The sequence below is a fragment of the Garra rufa genome, chromosome 3, assembly GCF_049309525.1.
Source record: "Garra rufa chromosome 3, GarRuf1.0, whole genome shotgun sequence".
In the NCBI taxonomy this organism is placed as follows: Eukaryota; Metazoa; Chordata; class Actinopteri; order Cypriniformes; family Cyprinidae; genus Garra; species Garra rufa.
Window position 1 is genome coordinate 21,475,656 of NC_133363.1, and position 13,910 is coordinate 21,489,565.

The following is a 13,910-nucleotide window of genomic DNA, read 5'->3' on the forward strand; positions in this document are numbered from 1 at the left end:
AATTTAACTATGTTTAAATGTTTTAGTACTGGAACCTTTAATTTACATAATTTAATGATTTAAAAAAAAAAATCAACTGTCACCATGGGTTCTCTCTTCCATATATGGACATAAAAGTAAGGCTGCGTGTCTATTGGCTGTTCAGCTGAACTTCGCGGTGCTGATTGGCTGAGTAATACAGCCATAGAAGCGAGATGAACGGCTGATGTTCCAGAATTCTCCAGAGGTGAGTAGCGATGGTTTATTTTTCCAGCTTCTGCATGAAAAACGCATTTTAAGTAATCAAACATGCTGCCCAAGTGGTGTAGACTATTGTTGTTTGAAGTGTATGTGCATATTAGCTAATTCTGAGTATTAGAGCAATATTGCCTGAGCAAGAGTGCTGTGTTTAGATATTTTAGCAGAGATGAACCATTACGCCGCTGGAAATCGGTAGTGTATATTTATATTATATATATATATTATTTATATTTGTCCTCATTAAATGTACTTACAGGGCAGTATTAATTCATAATATTAACCGTTTTCAGAAATGCTTTGGTTTGAGTTGGCTGTTGAAATCCGTGAAGCCTGATTAATGCTGCGTGTTGGGCGCGATTAATGCAAACATTTTCTGCTGTTCCATAAACGTCTATATAGTGGCTTTTCACTCATCCACCAGGCAAGAATAGACAAAGATCTGAAACTGCACGTTGATTGCCGTGTCTGACCGTGTTTACTCCGAACGCGAGAGCTGTCAAGCCGCACCGCAACAGTTAAAGTCTATACACTGGACCCGGCAAAGCGACCGATGCAAATCATTTAACTTTGTGTGAGCACTAAATACATAGCAGTTCACTGTCTGGGGTTTTTCTTGTCTCGCCGCATCCAGTGTAGACAGCATCAGTGATTATAATGGGTTCCACTGTATTTTGCCTTGGCGCTCGCGTACGTTAACACACGTGTCTCAGACTCACACACGTAACGTTAGTCCGTGAGGCTTACCCATTTCCTCTCGGTCAAGGGTCCGGGCGGCTGAAGCTTAGAGCGTGAATGAGCACGAAATATATATTTATTTTCATAGATTATAAATGGAATATTATTACGATACTTTATAATGCTACATTTTCGTGGTTATGAGCAAGATGAAGTGTGAAAGTTTTGTGAATCGTTGGACGATTTGTGCTAACAGTTTATTTATTTGCAGTAATCAGTGTGTCAATAGTTTAGAGCTTAAATTCGATCTGTTCATGCACACCGAATGCATAGGAAGAGCAAGCTGAATTTGTATTTTGTATGTTGTTATTCATACACTGCATTTATTTGATGAGAAATACAGTCAAAACAGCGATATTGTTTTCTTTTTCAACATAATTTATATATAAATTAAATCAGAAATAAATCATTTAATGTAATTATTACAAAGAAACAAATATTATCATCAGTGTTGAAAATACTTGTGGCTACTGCTTAATATTGTGTGTAAAATTATACTTTTGTGATAAACTGATGCATTTTTTCAGTATTATTTGAATACAAAATTCAATTCATGTCTGCTGAATAAAGGCTTCAATAACCCAAAGTTAATAAATATGATTCGCAGTTTCCTAAATATGAAAAATATGAAGCAGCACAACTGTTTTCAACATTGATAATAACAATATACTGACAAATTTAATAATGGCCAGTGGCAAATGCTAAATTAGTTTGCCATCACCGAAATAAATTAGGTTTAAAATTATAATAACATTTAAATTTACAATATTACTGTTTTTACTGTTATCAAATAAATGCAGCTTTGGTGAGTGAGTTATTTTTTTTTTAATTAAATATTTTAAAGTTTTGGCCTCCAGTGTGTAATTTGTTTTAGTTGCCTTGAATGTTTGTAATTATTGCTGTGGTTTCCACTATGTTGTGTAGATGTGGTGTTACATCTCTGATCTAATGTTTTTTTTTTTTTTGTGTGTGTGTGTGTGTCCTGATAAATGTTTTTATGTTTATTAATTACATAGTTGCCTAAAAGTGTATATATATATATATATAATGTGCCATAAACATATATTTGGAAAAAGACAGAATATTTATATTTAGCATGTCTATTTTAAGATATTGAAGAGGTATACTTAAAGTTGTAGTTGTCATTCACTGTCCCTGTTGTGGGCTATCAAACATTCATTTATTCATTTTTTCTTTCTTTCTTTCTTTCTTTCTTTCTTTCTTTCTTTCTTTCTTTAGATTGATCATTGAGCTTTATCTCCTGAGCAATTCTTGAGGTTTGTTGCATTATTTGGTTGTATTACATTTAAAGGTGCACTATGCATGTTCAAGAAAATGTGAAATCTTTTATTGTAATTAGAGAACTGAGTGACATTTTAATAAAGGTAATTGGGAAACTTGACAGTAATTGTAGATTATGGGGTCAACAGATTTGAACAAGTTATGCCTGATGTTTTATTTTTCTGTTCATATTACAGCATTACGCACAACAGTACAACTCTCCACTGCACAATATCTGGTATGTTTTTTGTTATGGCTAAAATATAAACGTGTGACAAAGCAATATTAATCATTGGGGCATACAGTATTCTCCACTTCACATAATTGTGGAATTCTGTAAAGTGGGGACTGTCAGTCATGTACAGCCCATGTGACATCAGTGGTGAAGCAATTTTATGAAGCCACGGGAATACTTTTTATGCACAAAGATAACTAAAATAACAACTTTATTTCACATTGCCTTCGTCAGCCTAATACTATTTTGGAGAGTATCATGATGCATGAGCGCACTTTCCTCGGATGTAAACAATACATGCTGCTGACGTTGAACACATGTGCCCAACACTTTGTTTACGTTTAGAGGAAAGCATGCGCATGCACTGTGATAGGCTACTCTACAAAATCGCCAGAAGAATTGTTGAATAAAGTCATTATTTTAGTTTTGTTTTTAATTAGTTTTGTTTTTAATTCTTGTAGCTTCATAAAATTACGGTTGAACCACTGATGTCACATGGACTATTTTGTTTATGTTCTTGGTACTTTTCTGGGCTTTGAATGTGGTAGTACCCTTTCTCAGAGAGGGCGAGAGAGCTCTTGGATTTCATAAAAAATGTTATTTATGTTCCGAAGATGAACAAAGTAAATTATATATCAATTAAAAGTTTAAAATGGTTCATCTTTTGAAACCCATTTTAAAATCTGACATTGTATTACAATGAAAATTGTACTGCTAAATCATATTACAAAATGTATTTGTTCATGAATTATAACAATTTAAGTTTGGATAGACATTATTAAAGTGCACTATGTTCAAAAATGGGGGTGATAGATGTCAGCTTTAGGTTTTGGTATGTAATTAATTTATATTGAAAGTCTGAACGTATGGATGCCTTTGTATATTAAGATTTTTTTAAATTAGATGTTGAATATTGATCCAATTTCACATAGAAAGGTATTTATCTTTAACTGTGTGTTTGTTTGTTTGTTTTTGTGTTGCAGACCATTTATTCGGGGCACGACATACATTTTTCTCTGCAACTGAACACCTGGTTAGTGTGCAAAATGCCTAAATCATGCTCTGTATTTTTCTTTTCAATCTGATTATCATTATAGTTGCCTAATATGTCTTTCTTTTTCAGGTTTTGGATTTCCTTTTCCAAGCAGCAGTTCATCTGTATTTTTTGTCCTAAACCCCCTCCCCCTCCCTGCCCCCCACCCCAACCCCTACCTACAAAAAAAAAAAAAAAAAAAAAAAAAAAATTTAAGTTTATATATTTTAATAGTAATTTTACAATTTGAGTTCAAATATTACTGTTCTTTTAAACATTCATTTTACTGCTAGGTTAATAATTAGTTTAATCTGCTACTGTTCTTTTCTTTGGAAAAAAGTTTGTTCATATTAACACCAGATTCAGTTTATTTTATCTGCTATTGTTCTTTTCATTGAAAAAAAAAACTGTATTTGTAAGTTGTTCTTTTTCTTGTCAATTAACCAACTTGTTTTGTTTTTTTCTTGAGAATACTTTGCAGGTTGTATTGCATCCGCGTTTTGTGAAGTAAGTGACTATTATTTTAAAATATCCTGTGTAAAATGAGTTTTGAAGAGATCACTTGTTGACTGTGAGATTCTGTTCGAACTCATAATGAAGCAAAGTTGACAGTTGTTTGCTAAAGATTTTTTTTTTAAATCATGTCACATCACATCAGCTGCATATTATTATTATTATTATTATTAATATTATTGAAAACAAAACAGAACAGATGATTAGCACTGGTTTGTTTACATACATGCAGCATGATCGTGTTTTCAGAGCATCTTTGCAGAGAGAGCATCTCATTTACACAATTCCTATTGTTAAATTGCTAGTGGAGTTGGAGAATTCCCAAGTCTTGACCGAATTATTTATCTCTAATTAATGGTTTGTTTTCTTATATTTCCTCTTGTTCTTTTAAAGGATGCCTCGGAAAGGAAGGAGATCCCAGGCTCAAAAAGTTCGTTGGATGAAGGTAGACCTGGCAGGACTGGCAAATGACAGTAAAGGTGTTGCTCAGTATTCTGATAGACAGGCAGATGGTGGCAACAGCATGCCTAGAATTATATCTTTGCAGGCATCTCATTGCCAGAGTGATACAAGGTATGATGTTTTCTCAAGAAATCATCAATGCACATGTGTAGCTCTGACATTCCTTGCATACCACAGTGAGGGAACTTTGTTCAAACAGCCTGATCTTGACAGAGTGCTAGAGGAGGGTGATGCTTTATATGTCGGCATTAAAATGCAACTTATTGCTGAAGAAAGATTTGAACAGGATCATCTAAGCATGGATGAAGTACCTGTGAGCATCACAACTTCTAACTACACCTACAACATCCAAAAGTCAGAAGTGTTAAGGGGATACTTGAGAGCCAGAGGAACTCCTGAAATGGAAGGCTGGTGGATTCCTCTTAATGAACGACTTCAGTGTCTCTCATCGGATGTCAGTCATGCACTTCTTATGGTTCCTCCAGAGTGTATTGCTGTATTTAGAGACAGATCTGGAAGATATGGATATTTTGATTCACATTCCAGAACTGCTGAAGGTTTGCCACATCCTGACGGAACTGCAGTTATGCAAACTTTCACCAATCTGAATTACATGATTCACCGACTACTTTATCTTTTTCAGTGTCATGGTGATCAAGCTGGCTATGAATTCATGCCTGTTTCATTTGAAATGGAGCAACAGTCAGAGAGAATCATGTCATCTTCAGCCTTTGAGTCACTCTCACAAGTAACATCATCTCTGCCCAATCCACAAAGAAATGCTGGAATCCAGATCGCTGAAAATCTTGTTTCTGCACAAGACAAAAACAGAGGTGTCATAAATGTCATCAAAACAAGCAAACAGCGAAGAAAAAAAGAAATGCGTAAAATGGCTAAACAGTGTACAGGACCTGAGAACACAACTCCTTATTTTGAAATTCGAGAACAAAAGAGAAGGGAATATGAGAAAGGGAAGTATGCCACCAGTTTGCAGTTTCGAATGAAGAAAATGCATGTCTCCAAGAAGTGTAATCAAGATCTTTTTGTCAGAAACAAAAAGAGGGATTACTTTGTTCGGAGGTACCACACTGATGCTGTTTTTCAGAAGAAAATGAAGGAATGCATGGTCAAGAGGTACCACACTGATGCTGTTTTCCAGAAGAAAATGAAGGAATGCATGGTCAAGAAGTACCACACTGATGCATTTTTCCAGAAGAAGAAGAAGGACTACATGGTCAGGAGGTACCACTCTGATGCTTTTTTCCAGAAAAAGAAGAAGGACTACATGGTCAGGAGGTACCACACAGATGCTTTTTTCCAGAAGAAGAAGAAGGACTACATGGTCAGGAGGTACCACACTGATGCTCCTTTCCAGAAGAAAATGAAGGACTACATGGTCAGGAGGTACCACACTGATGCTCCTTTCCAGAAGAAAATGAAAGACTACATGGCCAGAAGATACACAAGTGATGCAGACTTTAGGTCACATCACATTCTACTTTGTACTCTCCAGAAGAAACAGAGGTGTCTCGCTGATGCTGGATTCCACATTCTTCACAAGCTGAGATGTGCATTAGGGATAAAAAGAAAATACAGGCCATATATTCTTTCCAAACAGGACACACCCAATTCTGACATGTCCAACAGCTTGGTACAAAAGGCCATATCTGCATTTCGGTGTCAAGTTGCTCATGGTCCAACTTACGTCTGCACAGTGTGTCACAGGACTCTTTTTCCGAATCAAGTCAAGGTGTGTAACAGAACACGATACGTCAAGAATGTTCTTGTTGCAGCCTGTTGCTTAACCGGAAAATACATTCATGCTTGTGACAGTGCCTGCACAGTTCCTTGTGCAGTTCCAGAAGAGAGGAGACAGGAATGGATCTGCCACACTTGTGACACTCATCTGAAGAGAGGATCTATGCCCTCTATTGCAGTGGCAAACAAACTTGAATTGCCTCCCATCCCTGCAGAACTACTCGAATTGAACGTGCTTGAGCGACAGCTCATTGCCAGAATCGTTCCCTTTGCAAAAATAGTTGCATTGCCCAAAGGACAGCAAAGAGCAGTGCATGGTGCTGTTGTGTGTGTTCCCTCTGAGGTGGAGCAAACAGTCAACTGTCTGCCACGGCCTAGTAGTGAGTCCCAGCTTCTACAGGTAAAGCTGAAAAGGCACATCAAGTTCAAAGGGTACCAACACTTCCATACGGTGAATATGCACAATGTGCTAGCCGCTTTAAGGAAACTGAAAGCTACGCATTCAGAGTACAGTGACATCGTGATAAGTGAAGCTGCCACATTTGAACTTCTCCCTGATGATGAGATGAATGACACAGAGGAGAATCAGGAAGTTGTTGCCTCTGAACAGGATGACCAGAACGTCAGCACTGAGGAAAAGGATGAACTCAGGCCTGGTCTCACTCTGGACACATGCATGCAGCCGCTTGACATTGGACAGGACTTGCTGTCGTACGGCGAGGGAATTTTCAGCATTGCGCCTGCTCAAGGGAAAAAGCCAGTCGGATTTTTCCGTATTCCAAAGTTGGAAGCCATGTCTTTCCCTGTCCAGTTTTGCACTGGACAGAACACAATTGATGAGGCGCGACAAGTTGCATTGTCACCGAGCATGTACTTCAATGCTAGACTGTTCTGCGTGGATACTCGTTTCGCCAAAGACCAGAGTTATCTCTTCTTTGCACAGTTTGTCACTGAAACGCACATGGCTAGAAACAGCATGTCTATCCAGTTGCGAAAAGGCAAACCCGTTACGAGAGATGGACGTAGGATCTCCAACAAGCTTCTTCAGGACGATCGTGAGGTGGAAAGGCTGGTCCACAGCCGGGACGCCACAAGGTTCATGCAACCCTTGAGGGGCACTCCATCTTACTGGGAGAAAACGTTGAGAGATCTACAGGCCATGATCCGGCAGTTGGGGACTCCTACTTTTTTTTGCACTTTTAGTGCAGCCGAAATGCGATGGCCGGAAGTGATAACGGCAATCAAGGCTCAGCAAGGTGAAGAGGTTGACTTTTCGGAGCTTGACTGGACGACGAAATGTGAAATCCTTCGAAGCAACCCCGTCACCGTCATGCGGATGTTTGAGAAACGAGTGGATGCGTTAATGACTCATCTGCTTTTGTCACCTGCTCAACCCATCGGTGAAGTCGAGGATTACTTTTATCGAGTCGAGTTTCAAGCCAGAGGAAGCCCTCATATTCATCTGCTGGCCTGGGTGAAGGGGGCGCCAGAGTTCGAAAATGAGTCTGATAAAGAAGTGTGTGACTTCATTGACCGTTACGTTACCTGCCAGTTGCCCGACCCTACCACCGATCCTGAGCTTCATAAAATCGTAACTGAAGTTCAACTTCACAGCAGGAAGCACTCCAAGTCTTGCAAGAAAGGAAACCTGTTGTGTAGGTATGGGTTCCCTAAACTCCCCGTCTCTGAGACCACCATCACCCGTCCACGACCACCGCGTCCTGAGGAAGACGAGGACGAAGACCCAAACCGCCCAGATGGAAAGAAGGCAAGACAGGAAGCTGTCCGAAAAGTGATAAACGACGCAAGGAAGAAACTCAAGCCTGTGTGGGATTTGTTAAATGATCCCCAGGCCTCCTTTGACAGCTTGTCAGACCTGCTGGCCAAATGTAATCTGTCCATGAAGGATTACAATGGTTACGTTGAGGCATTGACCACTTCAAGTGTGATTTTGCTGAAGCGTGATCCAAAGGAGGCTTGGGTGAATGGATACAACCCAGATCTGCTGAGGGCATGGAACGCCAACATGGACATTCAGTTTGTTCTGGACTCTTACAGCTGTATCATGTACATGCTGTCTTACATTTCCAAGCCAGAGCACGAAATGAATGATTTCCTGAAGAGCGTCATCAAGGGTGTTCGCGAAAGCAACGTGAACGAAGAGGACGAAATGAAGAACATAATGCAGGCCTACTCCAAACACAGGCAGGTGAGCGCTCAGGAGTCTGTGGCAAGAACATGCAGCTTACCAATGAAGAAGTGTTCGCGAAACGTTGTGTTTATACCGACGGATGACGACGCCCTGAAGATGAGTTTGCCCCTTAGTGCCCTGCACAACAAAGATCCTGATTCAGAGGATGTCTGGATGTCAGGTATGATAGACAAATACAGAGCAAGGCCTCAAACACTGGAGTTCGAGATGATGTGTCTGGCGGACTTCGTCTCCAATTACCGTGTTGTGTATGGTCGGCAAACTCAAGGAAAGAATGTCCTCCGACTGCTCAACGGTATGGGCTTCATTCAGAAGAGGACTGTTGGTAAGGCTGCGATCATCAGGTATGCTCGGTTTTCCGAAGAGAAGCAACCGGAAAAGCATTACGGAAGACTGGTGAAACTTTATGTGCCACATCGCTTCAACGAACAGCTGAAACCCCAGCGATATCCAACTTATCAGGAGTTTTACAAAGGTGCGTTTGTTGAACTCCCGGCACACCCCGGGCTCCTGATGCCTGTCTGCGCTATAGTCAAAGCACACCAGGAGAACTATGAAAAACACAGCAAAGAGGTGGATCAAGCATTCGAACAGCTGCAGCGGGAAGGACCACCTGAGAATGCTTGGACCGCCTTTGCGCCTGAAGTTGACGTAGATCGCCTGGAGTGCATAGCGGAACAAGAAGACGTCGATCCAGAAGAAGATGAACAAGACGATGTCCCGGATTACCAGATTCTTCGTGGAGATGGAGACGGAGTCGTACCACAGATAGAGGCACCACAGATGACTGCTGAATTTGTCAGGAGGATGTTCAGGAGTCTAAACGAGACGCAGGCAGCCATTTTTTACGCTGTCCGCCAGTGGTGTCAGAAGCGTGTGTGGGGTCACAATCCAGAGCAGTTTTTTTACTTTTTGTCAGGCGGTGCTGGCTGTGGGAAATCACACGTCATCAAGTGCGTACACGCGGAGGCAACCAAGATTCTGCGACAACTCCCTCGACTCCGGGAAGAAGGGGATCTCTCAGTGCCTACGGTGCTGTTGTCTGCTTTTACTGGAACGGCAGCATTCAACATCTCCGGTAAAACGCTGCATTCCCTTTTAAAGCTGCCACGGAGTCTGAAACCACCATACCAGGGACTTGGAAACTCCCTTGATGAAGTGAGAGCAGCTTTACGCGACGTGGAGATCCTTATCATCGACGAGGTATCCATGATCTCAAAGGACATGTTTGCTTACATCAACTGGAGATTTCAGCAGATCAAAGGCAGCAAGAAGCCTTTTGGAGGGATCTCTTGTCTCGCCGTAGGGGATTATTATCAGCTGCCCCCGACAGGTAAAGCCAAACCGCTGTGTGTGTTTGAAGAGGATGTGCTGGACTTCTGGAAGGACAATTTTCAAATCGTCACCCTGACAGAGATCATGCGCCAGAAAGAAGACCTCGCTTTCGCTCAGTTGTTGAACAGATTGCGAGCAAAGCCGAAGGCCGAACCTCTCAGGGAAGACGATAGAGCTTTGTTACTCCAGGCTGTGAAAAATTCAGAAGACTGTCCCCGTGAAGCTCTGCACATATTCGCCACCAACAAAGAAGTCCTCAAGTTCAATACCGAGACTGTGCAGGCCCTTTACACTGACATCATAACAATTGATGCCGAAGACTACAGGAAAGACCCCACAACAGGAGGGATGAAGAGACTACGCAAACCCGCCACTGGAAAAAAGGACAACTTACTTGACACCATAGAAGTTGCCGTGGGAGTTCGTGTGATGGTGACCAGGAATCTGGACGTGGAAGACGGAATCGTCAACGGATGTTTTGGCAGGATTGCCAACATCGTCACCAAACAGAAGGATGGATTCGCCACAGTGGAGATGCTAGGCCTTCAACTCGACAATCCAAACGCCGGCCAGAAACACCGCAAAAAAGTAGAAGGTGAAGAAGACGTCTTGGTCTACATCGAGAGATCCGAAGAGACTCTGAGGAAAGGAGCGGTTCGTCGTCAGTTTCCCATCAAGTTAGCTTACGCCTGCACAGCCCACAAAGTTCAAGGCATGACGATGCAGTCTGCAGTAGTGTCCTTGAAGAAGATTTTTGAGCCAGGAATGGCCTACGTTGCCCTTAGCAGAACCACTTCCCTACATGGATTACACATCACAGACTTCGACGAGAAGAAGATATATGCAAATCCAGAAATCACAGCCTCTTTGCAGGCCATGAGGAGAGCACCAGTCGAAGAAATTATGCCACTTCTGCGGCACGTTAGGGAGAACAGGCAGGAACATACCCTCACCATCATTCACCACAACACAGAAGGACTTGGACCCCACATCGAGGACATCAGATTGCATCATGAGCTGCGTCACGCGGATATTCTCTGTCTGACGGAAACACACTTGTCCGGATCGTCTACTTCATCGGATCTCCAATTGGACGGATATAACCTATTTACCCGCAACAGACACGTCTCCTACTCCACACATCAAGACTTTGGGAAGAAGAACGGAGGTGGAGTCGCAATATATTGCAAGGAGCACATTCCAGCTCAGCCCCGGCAATATATACAAAATGTGACCGATCTGGAGTTCGTTGTCATCAAATTAGATTCGCCAATAAAGGCAGCCATCGTAGCTGTGTATAGGCCGCCACAGTACAACGTTGGCGATTTTTTGACTAACCTGAAGGGTATGCTGGATTATCTTGACCTCGCACACGACGACCTTGTCATCATCTGTGGAGACTTTAATGAGGACCTCCTACACACTGGGAAAAAACCTATTCTGGAGTTGTTTGAAGCTCGAGGGTACACTCAACTGATTACAACAGCGACAACGGACAAACACACACTACTCGATCACATCTTCATTTCAAATCTGGACCTCTGCCTTCAGTCGGGTGTTATACAGAGCTACCACAGTTACCACAATCCTGTGTACTGTGTTTTGCGTTTGACATAGGTGGTTTTGTTTTGGTTGTTGTTGGGAAATGTTTTGCAGTGTAATGCCAACGGGTTGGCTTGCATGGTTGTGTTTTTGTGTTATGCCATACAGAACCGTTGGGACCATGCATGCATTAAAGGTGCGGGTTGGGCTTTCCGACAGCCTTATCCAACGGGTTGGCTTGTATGGTTGAGTTTTGGTGTTAGGCCATACGGAACCGTTGGGACCATGCATGCTTTAAAGGTGCGGGTTGGGCTTTCCGACAGCCTTAGCCAACGGGTTGGCACGTATGGTTGAGTTTTGGTGTTAGGCCATACGGAACCGTTGGGACCATGCATGCTTTAAAGGTGCGGGTTGGGCTTTCCGACAGCCTTAGCCAACGGGTTGGCACGTATGGTTGAGTTTTGGTGTTAGGCCATACGGAACCGTTGGGACCATGCATGCTTTAAAGGTGCGGGTTGGGCTTTCCGACAGCCTTAGCCAACGGGTTGGCACGTATGGTTGAGTTTTGGTGTTAGGCCATACGGAACCGTGGCACTGTGTATTCATTAACGGTGCCAGTGGGCTCAGAACAGCCTTAGCCAACGGGTTGGCGCGTATGGTAGTGTTGAGGTTTTATGGCGCTGAGCTACCGGGAAAGAAGAGAAGTACCTACAGCAGCAGGAAGGACGAAGATAGAAGTAGACTGGCAGCTTCAGGGAGGACACTGGCAGCAGCACCAGCGACAGACAGGATACAGTGAGGATTATTGTGGCAGCTCCAGGAAAGCTAGTGAGTAACAGCACTAACATGAAGATAGCAAGGTAAAGGGGGAGGTAGTAAGACACTAGTAAGACACTATTATATTAGAAGTTTTAATTTGAATTTGTTCGACAATCTGTACTAAATGTATTATATGCAGTTATTGAACTGTTATTCTGTCATTAATATGTGCCCTTCTGTAAAGTTGCAGGAAGAGACAAAAGCAGTCATGTCCAAGACTGGATGCGACTCTGCAATATACCATCCAAAGCTAAGTGTTTAAACATTTTGATTCAATCACTGTACTACTGCACATCATAACCACATTTGTAGGAAAATGTTAATCCTAATCTCATTTTGATGTTGATGTTTTCCAGCAGTTGTGCAGTTGAAGTCAGAATGCCTGAGAAGATCAAGTGTGCTACAAGACTAATGATGACAGCATCTGAATACCGGCATCTGTGGTAAGCATAAGATTAGAATTGGTTTTAAAGGTTGGAAGATTGTTTTGTGACTAAATAAAAACAAGTACTGTCTTTCTGTAAAGTTAAGTTGTGAATTTACTTTTATTTACTAGTTTATTAGTATTTGTGTATGATAATGATCCTATTATTCATTTATTATTTACAGGATGGGACCAGTAGTTGATGGCACTGAAGACCAGAGCAAAGGAAAATGCTGAAGACAGAAGAAGCAGAGAAATAAGCATACTAAAGCACTGATGTAAGTTCATAAATACTTCTAGTAAAATGTAGTGTTTCAGTCCCTTTTATTATACACTGAGCTTAGAATTTTAAAGTGTAAACGGTTCTCCTGCAACACAAATCACACCTGCTTTCAAAGTTTGTTTTTCATATGGCTTGTGGAGTCAAAACAATTCAAATAAATTTACTAACGGTATCACATCTGTTATACTTCCTCTACCACAGGACATCCAGCCTGTAAGAAGAGTCAGATCCAGTGGCTAGATGGCGGGCTATCCTTCATCTAATAATCCGAAGACCAGTTAATTTTAATATGTTTAGAAATGATTTGACCATAAAACATAATTGGTTTAATTTCTAAATATATTAATATTCCATATATTAGGTTAAATGAATGTGTTTTTGCAATGTTTGCGCCATGCCAGAAGAGGATGGGTTTCCCCCTTTGTTGAGTCGGGTTCCTCTCAAGGTTTTTACCTCCTGACTTTATGGAGTTTTTTCCTTGCCACTGTCGCCATTGGCTTGCTCACTGGGGGTGTTGTGCCAGATCCTGTCTCTTTCTCGGGTCCTTTCCAACTAGGGTTTCCAAAACAGGGGTTTTTGAGTTGATTAAAATCGTGTAAATAATTAATTAGTATTAAATTAAATATAGGACTGCACAATTATTAAAAATTAAAAATAAACCATGTTATGGCGATTATCAAAACTAAACCAACTGCAATTCTTTAAACCACTGTATAAGTGTATATATATATAAAAAAAAAAAAAAAAAAAAAAAAAATATATATATATATATATATATATATATATATATATATATATATATATATATATATATATACGTAAAAATATAATGTGTATCTATCTGAGCATCTGCATGTATTTACATTTATGTGACTATATGTATATATCTTTATTAATTTATATGTAACTGTCTATATATAATTATAAACAAAGTTTTATTTCAAAATAATAATTAAGTGATGTTTAAAATGATAAGTCTTTTACAATTTAAAGCTTAGTTATATTTTATTATATATTGAGTAACATAAATTTATTTTA

At 40.7% G+C, this 13,910-nt stretch overlaps 1 long non-coding RNA gene across 1 annotated transcript; it reads left to right on the forward strand.

Annotated features, from left to right (window-relative positions):
• Window positions 1-2,451: 2,451 nt before the first annotated feature.
• LOC141332523 (uncharacterized) lies at window positions 2,452-13,611 on the forward strand. Its single transcript, XR_012355318.1, has 7 exons — window positions 2,452-2,494; window positions 3,475-3,524; window positions 3,615-4,031; window positions 4,431-4,482; window positions 12,350-12,608; window positions 12,775-12,867; window positions 13,074-13,611. It is a non-coding gene; the product is annotated as an uncharacterized lncRNA (long non-coding RNA).
• The last annotated feature ends 299 nt before the right edge of the window (window positions 13,612-13,910 follow it).